Raw genomic sequence first — 17,989 nt, 5'->3', positions numbered from 1 at the left:
CTCGGGTACAGAGGTCGAGACACAGACGTGTAGGGGAAGGTTATAGGGCCTTGAATATGAGGCTGAAGAGTTAGAGCTGACCCTTGTAGACAGTGGGAGCCATGGAAGGTTCTCGGACGGAGGGCGAATGCATTCTCAGGGAGAGGAACTGGCGGTGGGAAAGCCTGGCATGCTCATCCAGGTGTGGGGAATCACGTGGCTACGGAAGTCGGCCCAGGTGGGCGTCGGTGCCAGCTGGGCTCGGCAGGCCTCAGTTTCCCTCCTGTAGACCCGAGGTGCACAGGGCGGGGGCTAGCGCAGGCTGGGAGAATGCGGTACTGCAGGGCGGGGCAGGGGTCAGCACCAGTGCCGCTTCCTCTGCGTGTCCCAGCGTTGTCCTCCCCGCCCCCAGCTCGGGGTAGTCTGGGTTTCCCACCCAGCTCTGGGTGGGGCCCCACTGCTTCTTCCTCCCTCTGTGGCTTTCTGGTCCGAAATGGGAGGTGACTGGTGGCTGCAGTGGGCTGTGGGGTAGAAGCCAGGGTGGGGACACTGGCGGTGGGTGGAGTCACAGGATGGGTGGCCGTGAGTCAGGAATGGCTGGGCCTGTGTGTCATCTGGCTGCTCACTGTTCTAGCTTCCCTGCGCCTGTCTGCCTCCGCTCTCCCGCCCACACCTGCACCGTGGGCGGCTGGCTGCAGGGATGGTGCACTGTTGCTATGAGCTGAAAGCCCACGATGGAGAAGTCAGGGGGCTGGACTTCAGATCACAGGCTCCCCCTCCCCAATGTGCGGGGAGACCTGGGGCGTGTCCCCTCCCTCTCCGAACCAGTTTCCCCATTGCGGAGTAAGGGTGGGGCTGGCCAGGGGTTCTCAGCCCCTGCCCATGGGGGAGCCAGAGCAGCTTAGAAAGACAGCCCACCCACACCAATTAAATCAGACCCTGGGGGCGGGGCCTGCAGCCCTGGGGGAAACCTCTGTCTGCAGCCTCGGAAGGTCTGCTCTCCAGGACACGCGGGACAGCGTGTGGATCCTGGAGCCCAGGGCCGGCACTCAATCAGCTCTGCCACTTTCTAACACTGCGCAGGCGACGTCCGTCTCCGAGCCTCTGTGAAATGGGGATGACATTGCTTTATAGAACTGCTGCGGAGACCGAGTGGGTTTGCTATATAAATAGTGTCTGTAGGGCCGGACCTGGTACGGACGTGGTCAGCACCACGCAAGTGCTAACCTCTGTGTGCTCTGATCTGCATCTGTTTCCCACCACACCTCCCACCACCGCTCATTCGTTCATCCAGCAAACGTTCTGGGGGCTCATTCCTGCAAGCCCTGTGCTGGGTGCTGTGGGCAACAGGCAGAAGTCCATCATGGCGCTGGCCTTGGCCCCTCCTCTTAGCCCATCAGGGGCCCAGCCCTAGCAAACAGGCTGCCAGTCCCCAGGAGTGATGGACAGGTGTGTGGGGAGATCCCCCGATAATCTCACTGAGTTGCTGGGCTGAGGGAGCCCCTCTTTCTGAGAGAAGGGAGAAGAAAGGGGCACCCTCTGCTGGTCCTGCAGGCCTTGGCTGGGAAGCACCTGGGGGTCCCTCGTGCCTCCTGGTGGGAGCCCTGGGACGGGCTCTGGGTGTGTGGTGCTTTGACGGGGCTGGGCCCTGGGGCGCCTGGGAAGGTAAGCGTAGCCAAGGCCGGCCGTGTGTGGAACAGAACAGGGAACCTCCTCGAAGCCCGTCGCCGGGGCGGGCCATGTCCTCCGTCTCCTAGAGTCCTTTCAGCAGCCCAGGGATTAAGCAGGCATTATTCCTCCCACTCTGCAGACAGAGTGAGGGAGGCTTCAGGGGGGAGGGAGCTCTCGCCCTGGTCAGGGAGGGTGAGGGCTCAGGCCGGACTGGAACCTTCCTCCGTGTGTGCAGGATCCAGTGGGGCTAGTTGAGCTTCCCTGGGTGACTATACGTGTGGAGCACCTTGGACAGGTGGCAAAGTGCAGTGTGAGGATTAACACTCCCCACAATCCCCGGCCTTCCCACCGGTTTCTCTGTAGCCAGCACTGGGCTGCCCCTCGGGGGAGAGCTGGCTTTCCTACAAACAGGAAGAGCTCCCGTGGCCTGGTTCCTCCCGGGCCAGGGGTTGGCCCCGCACTTGCCCCAGTTAGACCTTCTCCCTCCCCACTGCACCATTGAGTAAACTGAGGTAGGGGAGGCTCGGGAACTTGGCTAAGGCCATATGGCCTGCAAGTGGCAGAACCAGGATTTTGTTCGGGCCTGGGTGGCATTAGTGCTGTGCTCAGACCCACCACTTCCCGCTAGCAAGAACAGACCTTCCTTTGTCCAGCGTTTGTAAACCTGGCCCTTGGCCATCACTGCAGACTGGCCTGGCCCACGTGTGGCCAGAATCCCAGAGGGATGCCTGTTTGGAGAGGGTGACCGCCAGGGGACTGGCCCTGGCCCGGGAATGGGGTCATTGGGACACTTGGTGATAGGCGGTTTGCGTGGGCCTGTGCCCTTCAGCCTCTCGATGGTCCCACCTGCCTCCTCGAGTGGAGGGAGCACAGGGCCTGGGTCCAGGCTGCCCCACGAGCTGACGACACGATGAGGGTGCTGCCCAGCCCTGTGCCAGTCATGGGTGTGACGTCAGCTCAGCTAATCCTCCAGCCAGTGTAGCCCCAGCTGAGGAAACAGACCTGGAGGGGCAGTCCAGCCTCCAGCACCAGGCTGTCCTTCCGCAGACTCATGTCCCCTCTGTAAGGTGGCAGCTTGGACTCGGGCCCTCCAAGGACTTTGCGGACAGCCTCTGCCAGGCCCCGTTAAAGCTGCAGGGGGTTGGGAATTGGGAATTGGGGCGACCCAGGGGTGTTTCTCCAGGGCAGCCTTCACATGGGCAGTGCAGGACCAGGTGCCAGGTGCCAGGCCACCACAAGCAGAGTGGACAGAGGTGAGGAACAGAGCTCCTAACGGGGCTGCTGACAGAAAATTCGGTTTTGACCATTGTCATTGGGAGTGGCAGATGCCCAGGTGGGTGCCAAAGGGCACAGGTTTGGCCAACTCCAGCTAGGTGCCCCTCTAGGCAAGACCCTGACCCTGGACAAGGGGGAGGCTCTGCCCACCCATGGGACCCGATGAGATGGAGGGTGTGGAAGGGAGCACAGAGCTTGCACCTGGAGGGTGCTCAGTGCCCCGGCCTTTCTGTGGGAGCAGGTGACCCTCGTGAAGCCCGTCTCCCGGAAGCAGATCCCCTGGGGCTGCTCCTGAGTTGGCTCCAGAGTCCTGGGCCTTTCTCCCTATCTGTGATAAGGGGTCCAGTGTCTCCACACGGGTCAACCCCAAGTCTGCACTTGGCAGCCAGCCTAAGCCAGGGATAATGACAGTCCTTCTTTATTGAGCATCCTGTGCAAGTTGCAGTATGGGAATAATGTTAAGTCCTTACAATTCTGTGAGTGTAGTGATTCTTGTTATCCCATTTTACAGATGAGGAAACTGAGGCCCAGAGAGGCTAAGTTTATTGCCCAACATTACACACCTCAGTAAGTGACAGAGCTGAACTCCAACTCCGGTATATAAGAACCCTAAAGCCACACTCTGCACCATCAATCTGTGTGGAGTCCTCGCCCTTGATTAGAGAAGAAATTGTCCATTTGATGACTTGAGGATAGAAGAGACCCTTTCCTCTTCCTCTAGTATGAGTGGCCGACAAGCCAGAGCTCAGGGCTTCTGGTTGGTAGGAGGTGTGGACTAGACCAGTCAGGAGGCTTCTGGGTGAGAACGTGATGCAGATTTGCAGCAAAGGAGAGCCAGTCCCTGACTGGGGCCTGATTGCTCTGTGAGCTTGGGTAGGATCCTTCCTCTCTCTGGTGTCATTTGCCCCTTGGTACAGGCCCAATACCAAGGGGCGAGTGGGGGCAAGGCACGCGAGTGTGCATCATGAGCCGGAGCACTGGAGAGACAGGCTGGGTGGACATCACTCCTTGGGCCTGGGCAATGCCCACTGAGCAAATGAGGACTTGCGGGCCCAACAGGGTCTCTGGAGCAGGTGCCACTCCAACGTGGCCTTGAAGACACATTAGATTAGGATTGGGCAGGGGTGAAGCCCTGGCGGGACCCCGGGGATGTGTCTGCCTGTGCCCAGGGAAGCTGGTGTCCCTGCCCTGTGAATGCAGTGTTCCCTGTTGCCACCTTACTGGTGCCACCTATAATTCTTCAGCCCAGAGCCTTTCTCCTGCCAGGCCTCTGGGCCTTTGCCTCGGAGGGGTGCCCTCCTGCGTGAGAGACTCTGCCCAAGGGGATGATGCCCCTGACCCCCCGTTTTGCTGTCAGGCTGAATCAGGCACGCCTTCTAGCACTTTGTCCTAGAATTGCCCTTCTTTGGGGTCTCACCCACTTTGCCTTAGACAACGCACCAACACCCGTGGGAAGCACACAGGCTGGGCAAGTGTACCGGCTGGCTTTTGGCCCTGCCTTCATTCTCCACACCCAGCCATCCCCAATTTCTTTCTTCTCCTCCTCCTTTTCCTCTTCTGGCAGCTAGTAGGCACTGTCATTAGTTGTTGTAAGAAGGAAATGGATGCATGGATGGGTTGATGGATGGATGTATCGATGGAATGAACAAATAAATAAACAACCCCCTAGGAGTTGGTTTATACCCCCTGTTTTCAAAATAAGGAAACCAAGTCTCAGAGGTGTTAGGTGGGTGAGCGGACAGTTCTAAGAGCCACTACCCTTCCCCAGCACTCGCTCTCTGGGTCCCCCCTGGTGCCAGGGTGTGGCCCTCGTTTGCACTGGCCTCTGTCCACTGAAGCTTTTTCCACCTGGAGGTGTCCCTGAGGGCCCAGCACAGACTGGCGTTCCATGCGTCCGCAGCAGGTTGGCGGGACCCTGCTGGTCTGCCTCTCCTAAGAGCGCAGAGGAGCGAGGCAGGTGGGAAGCCCAGGGGCGGCTAGCAAGGGCCCGGCACGCTGGGCGTCCTCGGGCCTGGGAGTGGGCTGACTGTCAGGGCAGCTCGAAATCATCTCAGAGGAAGTGAAGACAGACAGGAGGATTGACCAAGGGCACCCCCTGGTTCTCAGGCAGCCCTGCCCAGGAGGCCCCTCCACCCCAAACAGCCAGCTCACTGGGGCTTTCTTACCTGCTCCCAAGGCTGCCTGCAGCCACTCCTGTTCTTTCGTGGAAAGACTTGGGGTTTCAGCCCTTCCCGAGCACTCGGGGCCACCCGAGGCCCGAGCCCCGCTTTGCTATGCCTGCAGCGGGTATGACAGGCTCTCCCAGCAGGAGAGGTGACCAGGCCCCCAATTTTGATTATGCAAGGAGAGCGAAAGGAACCCATCAAACACTCTGGGAGTTCAGAAAAGGGAAAAGGCACTTGGGATGGGGCCTATCGGGAAGGCAGCCTGGGGGACGTGGTGCTTTGGGCACGGAAGGATGGGCAGGGTTCTGATGGGGCCACCCCGCTGTGGAAAGTCTGGGGTGAGGCAGCGCATGTCCTCCCACTTGCAGCTCCGTGACCTCTGGCCTTTGCTGGGCAGTTTCTTCATCAGTGAAGTGGACACTACAGCTCCCCGATGACAGGGCTGTGCTGAGGTGGAGTGAGGCCACGAGAGCTGCTGGGGCTGAGGAGGAAGAGCCCTGGCAAGCGGGAGAGTTGCCGTGTGTGTGCGGGCTGCGTGGCTCCCTCCATGGGCACGGGCATGTGTGTGTGCGCGTGTGTGTTTGTGAGAGAGAGCGAGAGAGAGAGAGAGAGAGAGAGAGAGAGAGAGAGAGAGAGAGAGAGAGAAGCAGGTGTGAGGAGCTGCCTAAAGGAGGCCCAGAGGTGGCATTTATGTAGCCCCTTCCCCACCACACCACACTGGCTCCCACCAGGCCCAGGGCGCTCCGCGGCCTGGCGCTGACCCACGGCTGTCTGGATGCCTCCCCCAGCCCCCTAACATGGTGAGGTCAGGGAACATGTATTCCAGGAATGCAGGAGGCGGGGCGGCCGGCACGTCTGGATAACCATCGGGGTAAATATTTGCCTTGCTCCTGGAGCCAGCACTGGCCGCCAGGGAAGGACAGGGCCTGCTCCAGGGTCACGCAAGGGGAGGCCTCCCGGTGGGTCTCAGGTGCGGGAGCCCGTGTCCCCCCAGAGAGCCTGGGAGCTGGGTCAGAGGCCACCCTTCCTGTGCGGGGCCAGAGGCAGAGCCCCTGGCTGTTTGACCCCTGACCAGCCGCTGCTTGGCCATCTGTAAAATGGGCATAGAGACAGCTGTGGTCCAGCGAGGCGAGGCAGGTCCGAGTGGCCAGAGCTGGTTCGGGTCAGGTCAGCCACTGGAGCAGCAGGGTAGGGCTGGTTTGGGTGCTCACCTGACCAGGTTTCTGGCCCACAGATGGCCACTTAAGACCTTGAGCAGTGATCCCTCACCCTAACTTTAACAGTCACCATTCGTTGACCTGTCCCTTACTCCTTGGCACCCATATCTACTCACCCAATGTCTCATTAAGCTCTCACAGCCACCAGGACACGAGGGGCACATATGTGTCACTTAGCAGCAGGTGACAGGAGCCCTGAACTCTGACTGACATGCCATCAGTGTACCCCCTGCCGTACAGACCACACTGGGGCAGTCCCACCCCCTCCCCCAGTTACCTACAGGGCAGCCTGGAGCCTCTCTTGGTGGGTGAGTAGCTGGAGGAGCAATTAATCCTTGTTTAGAGCCAAGATGGAGGCTCAGAAATGCCCAAAACTTGCTCAAGGTCACCGAGAAATAAAGGGCAACCAGGGAATCAGACCCAGCTCTACCCACCTTTTCCCTTGACCTCCCCACTGCAGACAGGGCCAGGGCTCCAGCCCAGAATGTGGGCTCCCACCCCGTGGCAGCTGTAGAGAAAAACTGGACACTTAGCTGCAGGCTAGAGCCACAAGCACGGGCCTTCATGGTGCCCCACGTCCTGGACACCCTGAGGCACAGGCACCTCTGTCCTGCAGGGATCCGGGACCAGCCTGCATCGCTCTGGGCCAGCCACAGCCACAGCCACAGCCACAGCCACAGCCAGCCTGGCTTGGTGCCTCCCCTAAGCCCACACCCTGCTCTTCCCAGGGGATCCCAGGAGCCGGAGGGGATGGAAAGGTGGGTGTGGTTGGGAGAACGCATCTGGGTCCTGGGACAGTCTCCAATCCAAGTGGCCTCTGCCGTGTTCCAGGCCCCATCTTACTCGGCAGGGTGGGCACTGTTACTGCCTTGCCCTGCCCTGGGAGCTCCTGGCATGAGGGAGTGAGAGCACGGTTCAGTCTGCGGTCTGCACGCTGCCCCTTCCTGCCCTCACAGTCACTGGGGCCTCACCCCTCCACCCACCCCCAGAGTGAGGAGCCCACAAGAGCCCTCTGGGCAGGGGGGGAGGGAGGAGTGGGGCCCACCATCTCAAAGGGAGCCCGGTTGGGCCCCACCCCCGCTAGGCCCTGAGGCTCAAGCTACACCCACTCCATGGCTCCAGTGCTTTTCGAGCAGAGAACACCCCCCTGCAGGGGACCCACATGTTTATGCCTGTGGTCAGTCAGGCTGTGAGCAGGACACCGGTTCGTCCCACTGTCTCTCCTTGGTCTCACCAGATGGCCAAGCCCACACCAGGTGTGAGCCACACCTGAGGTCACCAAGCATGAGGATGGATGATATTGCCACTGTTCATAGCCTGAGCCCCCGCCTGACTGGCATCCAGTGGGAGGGGGTGGCAGGAAAGCCTGCGTGCCCGGCCCTGGTTCTGAGCAGGACCGTTGTGGGCTCCCTGCTGGTCGCCTGGTAGTGGGCAGAGTATGAACAGGGACAGACCAACTGCCCGTGTCATAGCTCTGCTCTTACCACTTTCTAGCTCCTGGTTACCTATGTGTGACCTTAGGAAGTTAGGGGACCTCTCGGGGCCCGAGTGTCACTGGGGGATGCTAGCTCGGTTTCTGCCTCACAGCTTTTCACCAATGGTCAGAGAAGCATCCCAGGCAGAGCCCACTATACAGCTCAGCCAAGGCGAGCGTCCCACTCCTCTATCTCCCCAGGTTGGGGGCCAATGCAGGCCCGCGAGGAAGGGGGTCAGTCCCCGAGCAGCGCCCGAGCTCTTATCCTGGTCCCCTGTGTGGTGCCCTCACTATGTGACCTTGGCCAGGTCTGTTTGTCCCTTTGCCCAAGCCCACACCAAAGAACTGGCGCTGGGGACAGCGAGGTGCACGTGTGCACCGTGAGCCGGGTCACCTCGGAGGCAGGACGGCCGGCATCATTCCCTGAGGCCTGGATGATGCCCACGAAGTGAGCGAGCACTTTCCGGCTCGGGCTTCTGTCTCAGCTGCCAAAATAATGATTTCCTCTTTGTCAGCGGGTCCGCGGGCCAGCTCGCCTTTGGGAAAGGCCCGAGCTGGGTGCTGATTCCACTTCTGCCCCAGCCACTGACTTGCTTCATGACAGCGGGATGGGGGCAGTCGCTGCCCCTCTCCAGGCCTCAGTTTTCTCCTCTGTGAAATGGGGAGCAGGAGTCAGTGAACCCAAGGGCCATTTGTGTTCCCATGGTGCAGAGTATGGGGCTGCTAGAGCCCAAGCGTTAGGACACAGAGACCTCCTTCCGTGCTGGGGTGCGGATGGCAGCTCTGAGGGCTTGGGGCTCAGACCCAGCGCACCATGGAGCCCCGAGCCAGCCACTGCCGGGTACCGTAACTCATGCTTCAGCTGACGTGCCTGGACAGCTGCCTGCGTGTCCACAGTTGTGAGCCTAATACAGTCTGTACAGCTCCGAGGGAGATCTCCTATCATCCCCGCACCCTTTGCACAGACGAGGAAGCTGAGGCACAGAGAGGTTTAAGGAACTTGCCCAAAGCCACCCACTTCCTAAGAGGATGAACCCAGGACTTGAACCAGGTCGTTCTCATTACTGAGCCCACACCTCCAACACCAGGCTGTGCGGTGCCTCTTATAGGGGGGCATCCACTTCTCTCCCTGGGAGCCCTGCCTGCTGCACAGTGAGGTGTGGCCGGGGTCTGAGGCCTCTCGCCCCCTGGCACAGGTGGGAGCCCACGTTTAGCATGGGTGTGCACTCCCTCTCCCACTGTTGGCCACGGGCCCCATCCTGGGCTGCACTCAGCCCTGCGTGCAGGTGTAGGGAACATGGTGACTGCAGGAGCCACCCGCAGGGCGCCTGCACAGCTGGGACTCAAACGGACTCTGCAGCTCCCACCACAGCAGGCCGGGGGGGTCCTCTCCTGGAGTGCTGGGGGGCAGTGAGGGGCGGGAGTACTGGTGGCACATTGAGAAGAGGGGCCAACTGGGCCCGCATAACAGATGATCATGTCCTTTCAGCCCACTGCTTCCTCCAAGCCCAAGCCACTGATGTGAAGGGGGTGTCCGCGCCTCTTTCCTCCCTCTGTCACACCCCACACTCAGCACCGGCAGGTCCACTTCTGTCTTCTGCTCCTTCTGCTCTGAGCACCTGTCTCTGGCCTGGACCCCTGGAGCAGCCGCCCCACTGGTTTCCCTGCTTCCTACTGTCCCTCCCAAGGCCTTCCTCCCCAGCAGCATGGAGAGCCTCTCACACCAGAACTCGGGTCATATCCCTCGGCTCTCAGACCCTCCTGTGCTCCTGTCCACCTTCTCGACAGCTCCCCCCACTCCCTGACTGCACCCACCACACCAGCCACTCTCAGGTCGTCCGCTGGGCCAGGCTTTCCCCATGTTGGAGTCTCCACATGTGCTGTTCGCTCTGCGAGAAATGCTGCTCCATGCATCTTGGCCTGCCTCTCTCAGGCTCATCCTTCAACTTCACCTCCCCAGAGCGGGGCCCTGAACCCTGGGTCTATGCTGCACAGCCCCTGGACTCATTCTTTCCGGCAGACACCACTTTTAATTACGTGTTTGCTCATTCTCAGAATTTTACGAGGGCAGGTCCCACTATCCTGTTCACAGCTCTGGTGTGTTAAATATTTGTTGAGTGAATGAATGAAATGAATGCCAAGTGCTGTGTCGCCATAGATCCTAGATCCTCTCAGATCCCCGGGATCACGATGTCTGAGGTATCGTGATCCCATTTGACGGGTGAGGAAACTGAAACGCAGGGAGGTCAGGAGCATGTTCACAATTCAGAGCTGGCAGCTGACAGATGGGTGCCAGGGGCCTGTTTGGTCATGGGGCCCCTTTTCCTCTCGGTCCTTCAGATGCCCCGTCTGTGGCGTGGGATGATTCGGTTTTGCCGTTTCAGCGGGTGGGCGGCTGGGCTGTGGCAGTGTGCTCAGTTCCCGCTGAGCCAGGCGTGGACCCGCTGACCAGCCTTCTCGTTGCAGCAGGATGGAGATGGAGTGAGGCAGAGGCGCCGCGAACTGCTGACCGACCAGAACGTGAGACGCTGGTGATTCTTGGGTCGCTGAGGTAGGTGTGCAGCTGGGCTTGGCCTGATGCTTGGGGAAGGGACAGTGGTGTCCCAGCACCCTGAGCCTGTCACTGGGGCCACAGGTGGAATTGGGTACAGCCACCCTGCTGAGACCTTGCCAGACCCTGAAAGGGCCCCCAGGGGCCTCTTAGGCCTAATCTCTCTAGAGAGGCTGCGAGGGCAGGGGTGTTGGGATGCGCCCCAGGGAAGGGGCAGCTTTGGTGTCCCCAGCCTTGGCACAGCAGCCATCTGTACCACTCTGCACCCCGTGTCATGTGGGCCTCACGCAGGAAGAGGCCTGGGTGAGTGGAGGCCTGTTACTGGCCTGGGTGCTGTGGCTGCCCACCCTCCTCTCCCCCAAATACACCGAGGTGGGCACATGAGCGCTCGCACATCTCTGGGTGCTGGGGACGGAGTGCCTGCCTCAAATCCCAGCTCTGCCACTTGTCCACCATGAGGTTGTGCAGTTTCTCTGTGCCTCAGTTTACCTGTCTATGAAAGAAGGATGGGGGATCGCAGCACCTGCCACCCCTGGGGGCGGGGGGAACAGGCACACCTACCACCAGTAAATGCTCAGGGTATGCCAGCGTGTTCCTCAAGGATGCTGGGGCCTTGCTTCTTCCCACGTGCCTCAGTTTCTCCCTGAGGACCAACAAATGCCAGGATGGACACAAACTGGCTCTCCAGCCTAGGAGGGTCTGGGCCCCTCAGAGAGCTTGCAGGCCTCGGGCCTGGACACCAGCGTGCTTTATCACCAAGTGGCATTTGAGTTGATCGCACTTGGCCTTGTGCTTGAGGGCGACCTGTGTGACCCCTCTCTGTAGCTCCTGACCCAGGGATGAGAAGCCTCACAAAGATGCTCACGTGGGCCAGGGCCCTTTGTCCTGAGGTTCTGGGGCCCCGCGTGGGGAGCCGGAGTCTTCGCCCTGGCATGAGGCCATGCCAGTTCGCCTCCCTGCTGCCCTCAGCTTCTCTCCTCGGGCCTCACTGCTCCCAGGTGCTGAGAGGCTGGGCCACGCGAGCCCCGGGGATTCTCCTTGCTTCACTCCGGCACCAGGGCACAGTACTCAGCCTTCCTTCCTGCTGTCAGCTGTGTGACCTTGGGTTAGTCCTTTTCCTTCTAGGACAGTCAGTTCTGAAAATGAAGATAAATTATACCAACACTGCTGAGAGGGCTGGTGTGAGGAGGCTTAGGAGCCTGGTGTATTTTTAAATGTTATAGCTGGTGAGATTGTATGTGTCCCGGGTACTCTGTGCCTTAAATGTATGTTTCTTTCCCCAGTTCCCCTGAGGTGTGTTTAGTGCCTCCCTCGCCAGAGGCCCAAAGTGGTTAGGAAACCCATGGAGCTAGTGGTGGAGTGGGGATTTGAACCGTGGTCCCTTAGAATTAAGCATCATATGATGCTTTAGAGGCGGGGGCAGAGCCACGAGGCAGACTCACGGTAGGTGCTCAGAAAACCACCTCTGTTCCTGCCTTGCCGCCTCTGCCCAGGCCTCCAAGCCCGGCTGACCTCAGAGCCAGAGGGTGGCCCCGAAGGCTGGCAGCCTGCCCTCCCCGAGGGCCTGCCGGCAGCTCAATAAGGCCGCGGGAACCCACTGCTAATTGTGAGGTAACCTTTGAAATTCTCCTTCACGGTGGGTTCTCTTTTCGGATGTTTTTCAAGGTAATTCATTCCCTTTCCAGAAATTGCCAGTGGTGGAGCATTAGGCAGCTGGTAATTAATCATAGGAGCGGCTTGGAGTGTATTCTTTAAAAAAAAAAAAAAAAAGGAGAAACAGAAAGCCGTGGTGGAAGAAGAAAAGGGCGAGGTGGTAATCAATACCTCTGTGTCCCAGAAATGCTGGGACAGGAATGGCAGGTGGGCAGCTTCTCCCTTTCTTCCCGGGGCTGGACGTGGTCTGCCTGCCGCAGCACGCGAGAGGCTCTGCCCAGGACCATCGGCTCCCTGTGTGACTTGAGCAAGTCGCTGCCTTTCCTGGACTCAGCATTGCCACCTGTAAAATGGGTGAGAGGCCGGTGTCAGACTAGAACAGAGTGTTAAATGATTATACGTGCTCACTACCACATCCTAGTGCCTGGCACAATTTATGCTTTATTAACTGAATGAAAGGTTATCTTGGGTCCTAGTTAGCTATCCTAAGATGGATGGAGGACATCTTTTCTCTAGATCTATTATAATTCGGAGTGACAGCCAAGGTGATGGGCCAACCCTGTCACTTTCCAACCTAATGATGAAAGGACTGTCTGGCCAACAGCTCAAGCCCCTAGGTGGCAGCCATGCTGTCTCCCTCACATCCTCTAGTTTAACTTCCCAAGGGTCTGAGCTGCCTGGACTTTTTTGAAAGCTGCTTTCTGGGTAGTTGGTGAGTTCCTCGTCATTAAAATGTATGCAAACAGGCCGGGGCTGCACAGGGCACTGGGGCAGCGGATTTGAAGGGCTCAGAGCATTCCTGAGTCTGGGCGACCCGTGCGGTTCTCTGGGATGGACACTGGGAGGCTGGACTGGCCGAGGGGAGCCCCTTCCCTAAGGCTAGAGGAGGCAGCTGAGAAGCAGGGTTGCCCGTGCAGGACTCAGATGCTTTGTGCCCATTTCCCTGGAGAGGAGGGTGTGCAGGGGTGTGTGTGCATCATGAGTGAGTGTGAGGATGTGTGTGAATATGTGAGTGTGCCCACCCCTGTGTGAGAGCCACCTCTACCCCCTGTGCAGCTCCTGTCAAGAACCTGGCGCCTCAGACCTCACATTCGGACTGGCCAGTGGGGTCCTGTCACCCCACTGACCACGCAGAGTGGGCTGGGGTGGACCAAGGGACCTGAGGGACCCCGAGGGGAAGCATGCCCAGGTCAAGCACACTGACCTCCCGCCCCGCTGCTGGCTCTCCTGGGTGCTCCCCGCGGTCATGGAGGAGACGGCTCTTGGAGGTCCGTGCCTCCTGCTCTGGACGCCCAAGCCCTGGGCACCTGGTCTGGAGTGTTGGGATGGGCCCAGTGCCCCTGGCAGGGCAGGCCGACTATTTGGGGAGCCCTCTGAGCAGCCTGGCACACTTGGTGCTAGTTGTTTCTTTACTTCTTCTCTCCTTGGCCTCCAACCCCTGCTCAGGGGTGTGTGTGTGTGTGTGTGTGTGTGTGTGTGTGTGTGTGTCTGCCCGTCCATGGACTCTGTCTCTTTCTGTTTGGTACGTTCTGTGCCAACACCTCGCTCCTTCCCGCCTCCCTCCTCACAGCCAGCCCCACTGCCACCTCCTAGCTCAGCCGCTCTCTCCCTGTCCTTTTCACGCCTGAGACCCCTCACACCCCGTCTGGATTGTCTTCCTGAGTCTGGACCTCCTCACTCCGCTCCTTTCCCTTGGAGTCACTCCCTGCCCGGCGTGCAGGCAGCACCTCTGCTCTGTCATCACCGCCGTCGTCGCCCGGGCTCAGCAGAACGGAGACCCCTGGGCGCCCAGCCTGCCACCTTCGCCTTGTTTACCCAGCTCTGGCCAACACACAGCTCTGTCCCTCCAGCTCCTGGAGGTGTTTGAGGCAGTGCCCTCCGCTTTCAGCTGCTTGGAGGCTGTGTACTGTGTGTGGCCAACTGCTGAGGGGGGCACCATCCCATCCCATGGACCCGCCGCCGACCGCTCAGGATGGAGCCCGGTCTCGGGGTGCAGAAAATCTGCTCGGTAGCCGCGCTGTGCTGTCCTGGGCCAGGGCCACCGCCATGGCTAGAGCGGGGGAGCCTGCAGGGCCGCTTCAAACCCGGTTTCCTCCGGCACCAATGGAATCCCCACTATAATTAGAAGTGAGGTGTCCAGAAGCTGCTGCCTGTGAGGGCGGGCATATGCTCATGAATAAACCAACTGTCCTCCCCTGGGGACCAGGAGCCGTGGGTGGGCTCCTGGAAGCCACAGGCCTGAGGTCTGATCTGCGAGCTGGGCCGTGGGCCCTGGCGCCACACACCCTCCCCTGCCCTGCATGCTGTTGGGGAGCTCCCTGGGTCACAGCCTTTCTGGGGTGCCTGCTGTGTACCCGCCGACAGCCTGGCATTTGAAGCCCCGCCATCTGGCCCGGCCTCCTTTCACGGCCAGATCACACACTAGCGTCTGTCGTGCCCCCGACCCCCCACTTTTATCACCTTTGCTCCTAAACTTCCTCCACCTCAGAGGTCCTCTGCCCTTGTCACCCACCACCTAGCCTACCACCTACCCACCACCCACGCCCACCTACGACTTGAGCCTCCCTCAAGCCACGCCTCCTCCTCAAGGTCAGACATGGCCCCGTCAGCTTGGGGCCCCTCAGACTCCACCTGTCAGAGGCCATGGTTGATTCCTCCCCGAGTCTCCTAAACCCGAAACTCTGCCCTTCACGCCCTTCACGGTGCTCATCAGACTGCTGCGTCGTCTTGTACGATGTGTTATGTATTGGAATGATAATATTGGCTATTTTACATTCTTTCCTCCTCCTAAGTCATTGCAACTGGTGTGTGTTTAACATATTCACCACAGAGCAGACGCTGGTCTCAGTCCCGTGTGGCTCCTGGCTGCTGTGCTGGACCACACAGCCTGGGAGGGCCCAGTCTTCTCCTCTGCAGGCAGGGAAACTGAGGCTGGGGAAGCCGTCTTGCAGATGAGAGTTTGCAGAGCAAGTATGCTCCTTGTAGGCCAGGCCGCTTCTGCTCCGCAGTCCAAAATAAGGAATGGCCCTGCGGCGTGGCTCAGTGGTTGAGCGTCAACCTATGAACCAGGAGGTCACGGTTCGATTCCCAGTCAGGGCACATGCCCGGGTTGTGGGCTTGATCCCCAGTGTGGGGCGTGCAGAAGGCAGCCGATCGATGTTTCTCTCACATCATTGATGTTCTATCTTTGTCTCCCTCTCCCTTCCTCTCTGAAGTCAATAAAAATGTATTTTAAAAAAATAAGGAATGGAGGCACGCTGGTCAAAAAGGTAAATCGAGGCAAGCAGGACTGTTGCTAGAGCCCAAGCAACCAAGCTCAATAGGAACAGAGGGAAGATGATCTCAAGGTTCCTTCCTCCCCCCCGCCCCTCCCCCGCCCCGCAGTGGGTTCCAGGCTCCAGGCTTCTCCACCGAATAACCACACAGCCCTGAACAAGGTGGGCTCATTCCCACCCCTGGGCTCTTCCAGCTGCCTAACAGCAAGCACACAGCCTAGGATGCAGAGGCTCTGGGGGGAGGGTGGGAAGTGCCAGCTCCTCCCATGAAGGAAGGGCCTCCCTGGCTCCAGACCCGCTCATGGATCCCAGAGATTCCCTGCAGGGTGGCGGCTGCCTGGGGCAGGCAGGATTGTCTGCCCGTGCCTGGCCCTGCCCCTGCCAGCCTGAAGGGCTCTCCAGAGGCGAGCTGTTTCCCAGGAGCCAGGCCAGCAGGGAGCAGACAACCCGCCCCAGAGCCGATTGTCCCCTTTGCTCCTCTGCTGCACTTGGCTGCCTCTCTGTCGACAGTCGGACCCATTTGCCGCTCTGCTCAGGCAGGGTGGCGGGAAGTCACAGAAGGCGCTGGTGCTGGGCTTGTCTGGCTCCCTGGGTGCCCCGCCACAGGCAGGGTTGGGACTCGAACCCCTCCAAGGGGCTGCCTCCTGCCAGCCTCTGGGGGCTGCAGAGCTTGTGTGCGCTGAGCTGGCCCAGTGGACACAGCCGTCCCCTCCTTCAGCCTTTTCTTGTCTCTGTCCTCCAGGCTGGCTGCCTGCTGTCTCCCTGATAGGCTGTAAGCATCTTGAAGGCTCAGGCAAGCTCCGAACCGTGCCCTCAGCACAGTGCCTGGCATGCTGGTGCTGAATGGCAGCAGGAAGCCAGCAGGCACCCCGCCATGTGCCCTCGGCCTCCTCTAAGGATGGAAGGCTTTCTTCGGGATGCCAGTTCTTTATGCGCTGGGTGGACCGTGTTAGGAAGGACTCTGAGGCCGTGCACAGGCCTGTGAGAAAGTGGCATGCGCTGCGTGGCTTACGTTGCCCTCTCCGCCCTCACTCCCCAGGCAGCAGGTCTACTTGTCAGGGTTTCAGTTATGGCTTATGGGCAGTGCAGGCATAGCGAGGGGGCAGTGACCTCAGTGTGGCCTCACAGGGGTCAATTCATCCTGACTGTTGGGCAAACTGCGCCCCAGAGGACCCTCTAGAGCCCTGGGTTCTGAGGACTGCAGGTGCACCCCCCACCCCCACTCTCAGCCCAGTTGGTTTCTGGGGGCCTGTGGCAGCTTTCCCCTCACATCTGTCTTCCCTGGTAAGTGCTTCGCGCCCTTCTTCAGTTCCGGTTTGGGAAGCAGCACATCTTGCCTCCCAGCTGTTTGGGACCCTCCGCTGCTTCCCTGCGGCATCTTTGGGGGCCTCTTTTGGAGCCTGTGGAGCATCTCTGCTTCATAGCCGTCGTAGAATGCGCTCACGGTGCCTGGTCCATCTGGCCCATACTCCAGTGGGACAGCCTAACTAACATGTGACAGCTCTCACTGGGTGGCCTGGGGAGCTCTCAGCCCCACCCCCACCCAGACTCCCCACCGCAGCTCCTTTCCCCACCCACCTCCCAGGCCCTGTAGCTGCCTGGGGAGCCAGCCCCTTGAACCCCTGCCCTCCCAGCCGAGGCACCCAGCCATCTCCTGGCCCACAGCTCCAGGGTGGCCATGGATGGAGCCAGGAGGTCTGTGATGAACTGGAACCTGTAAACAATCGGGGACATTTTTCTCTGCGTGTGGAGGGAACACAGAGAACACCCTTGCATCCTTAGCCGGCCCAGCCCCGTCCTCAGTCACAGCGCCCGGAGGGCTGGTCGGGGTCACCTCGGGCCTGCTACTTGCACACCTCCACTGCTGAGAGCTCACCACAGGCTCACTCATGTGAATTTCAGTGTGGCAAAGGGTGCGGTGACATGTGGTTGAAGCAAGGGTTTTCGGGACAGACAGTTTGGGGTTCAAACCCCTGCTCTGCCATCTATCAGCTGGGCCAGTCTGGACACGTGACTTCATCTCTGATGCCCTCAGTTTCCTCATCTGTAAAGTGGGAAGAAGCCCGCCTACCTGCACGGGGTGCTTTGGGGATGGAATGCAACACTAGCTACGCCAGTCCTCTCTCTTAACAGTAGACCGATGCTCTCAGGGAGCCGTCTGCTATCTCAGCACTGGGGCATCTGCTTGAGGTTGGCGTCCTTAGCTCTGGTACCCACATACTTCCTTCCCCAGGGATACTGGCCGCCCAGATCCTCTCTGCAGCTCGGGTGGGACTTTCAGGACGACACTTGAAGATAGAGACACAACAGGCACAGGCCACCTGGGCACGTGTCTACATGCGTATTCCCCGGCCCCTCCCCGGGAGCTGATTCTCTGGGTCTGGAGATGGGCCCAGGGCTCTGAATGTTCAGACACGATCCATACAATACCTGTGACTGGGCCATCCTGGCACACTGCTGCCTGCAACGGGGAGCTGGCCTGGAGCTAGGACCCTGGACCAGGTCACGGCCTCACTGGGTGAATTTGGCAGAGCCTGTCCCTCTCCGTGGCTCACTTTCCTCCCCAATAAACCAGGAGTTTAGATGATCTGCTCCTAAAACACCATGATGTTTATCTTCGTTCCCATGGAGTTCAGTTAATGTTATAATAATAATAGAAAATAAAAGTAATAAAATCGTTTTTACAGTAAATATCAGAAGGATGTTCCCTGGTGTCCCCTCTGCCAGGC

General features: G+C 59.6%; 1 protein-coding gene across 4 annotated transcripts in view; it reads left to right on the top strand.

The window, feature by feature from the left end:
• ZMIZ1 (zinc finger MIZ-type containing 1) overlaps positions 1-17,989 on the top strand; it is a 219,785-nt gene that overhangs the window by 73,585 nt on the left and 128,211 nt on the right. For 3 of the 4 annotated variants that reach the window (XM_054728695.1, XM_054728696.1, XM_054728693.1), the window contains exon 4: positions 10,251-10,332. The exons of the other annotated variant lie outside the window; for it this stretch is intronic. The gene's annotated coding sequence lies outside the window, so the exon portion shown is untranslated. The remainder of the gene's footprint in view (positions 1-10,250; positions 10,333-17,989) is intronic. 4 annotated transcript variants of the gene reach the window in all.

Source organism: Eptesicus fuscus, chromosome 17, assembly GCF_027574615.1.
Source record: "Eptesicus fuscus isolate TK198812 chromosome 17, DD_ASM_mEF_20220401, whole genome shotgun sequence".
Lineage (NCBI taxonomy): Eukaryota > Metazoa > Chordata > Mammalia > Chiroptera > Vespertilionidae > Eptesicus > Eptesicus fuscus.
This window is presented reverse-complemented; position numbering and strand designations above follow the sequence as displayed.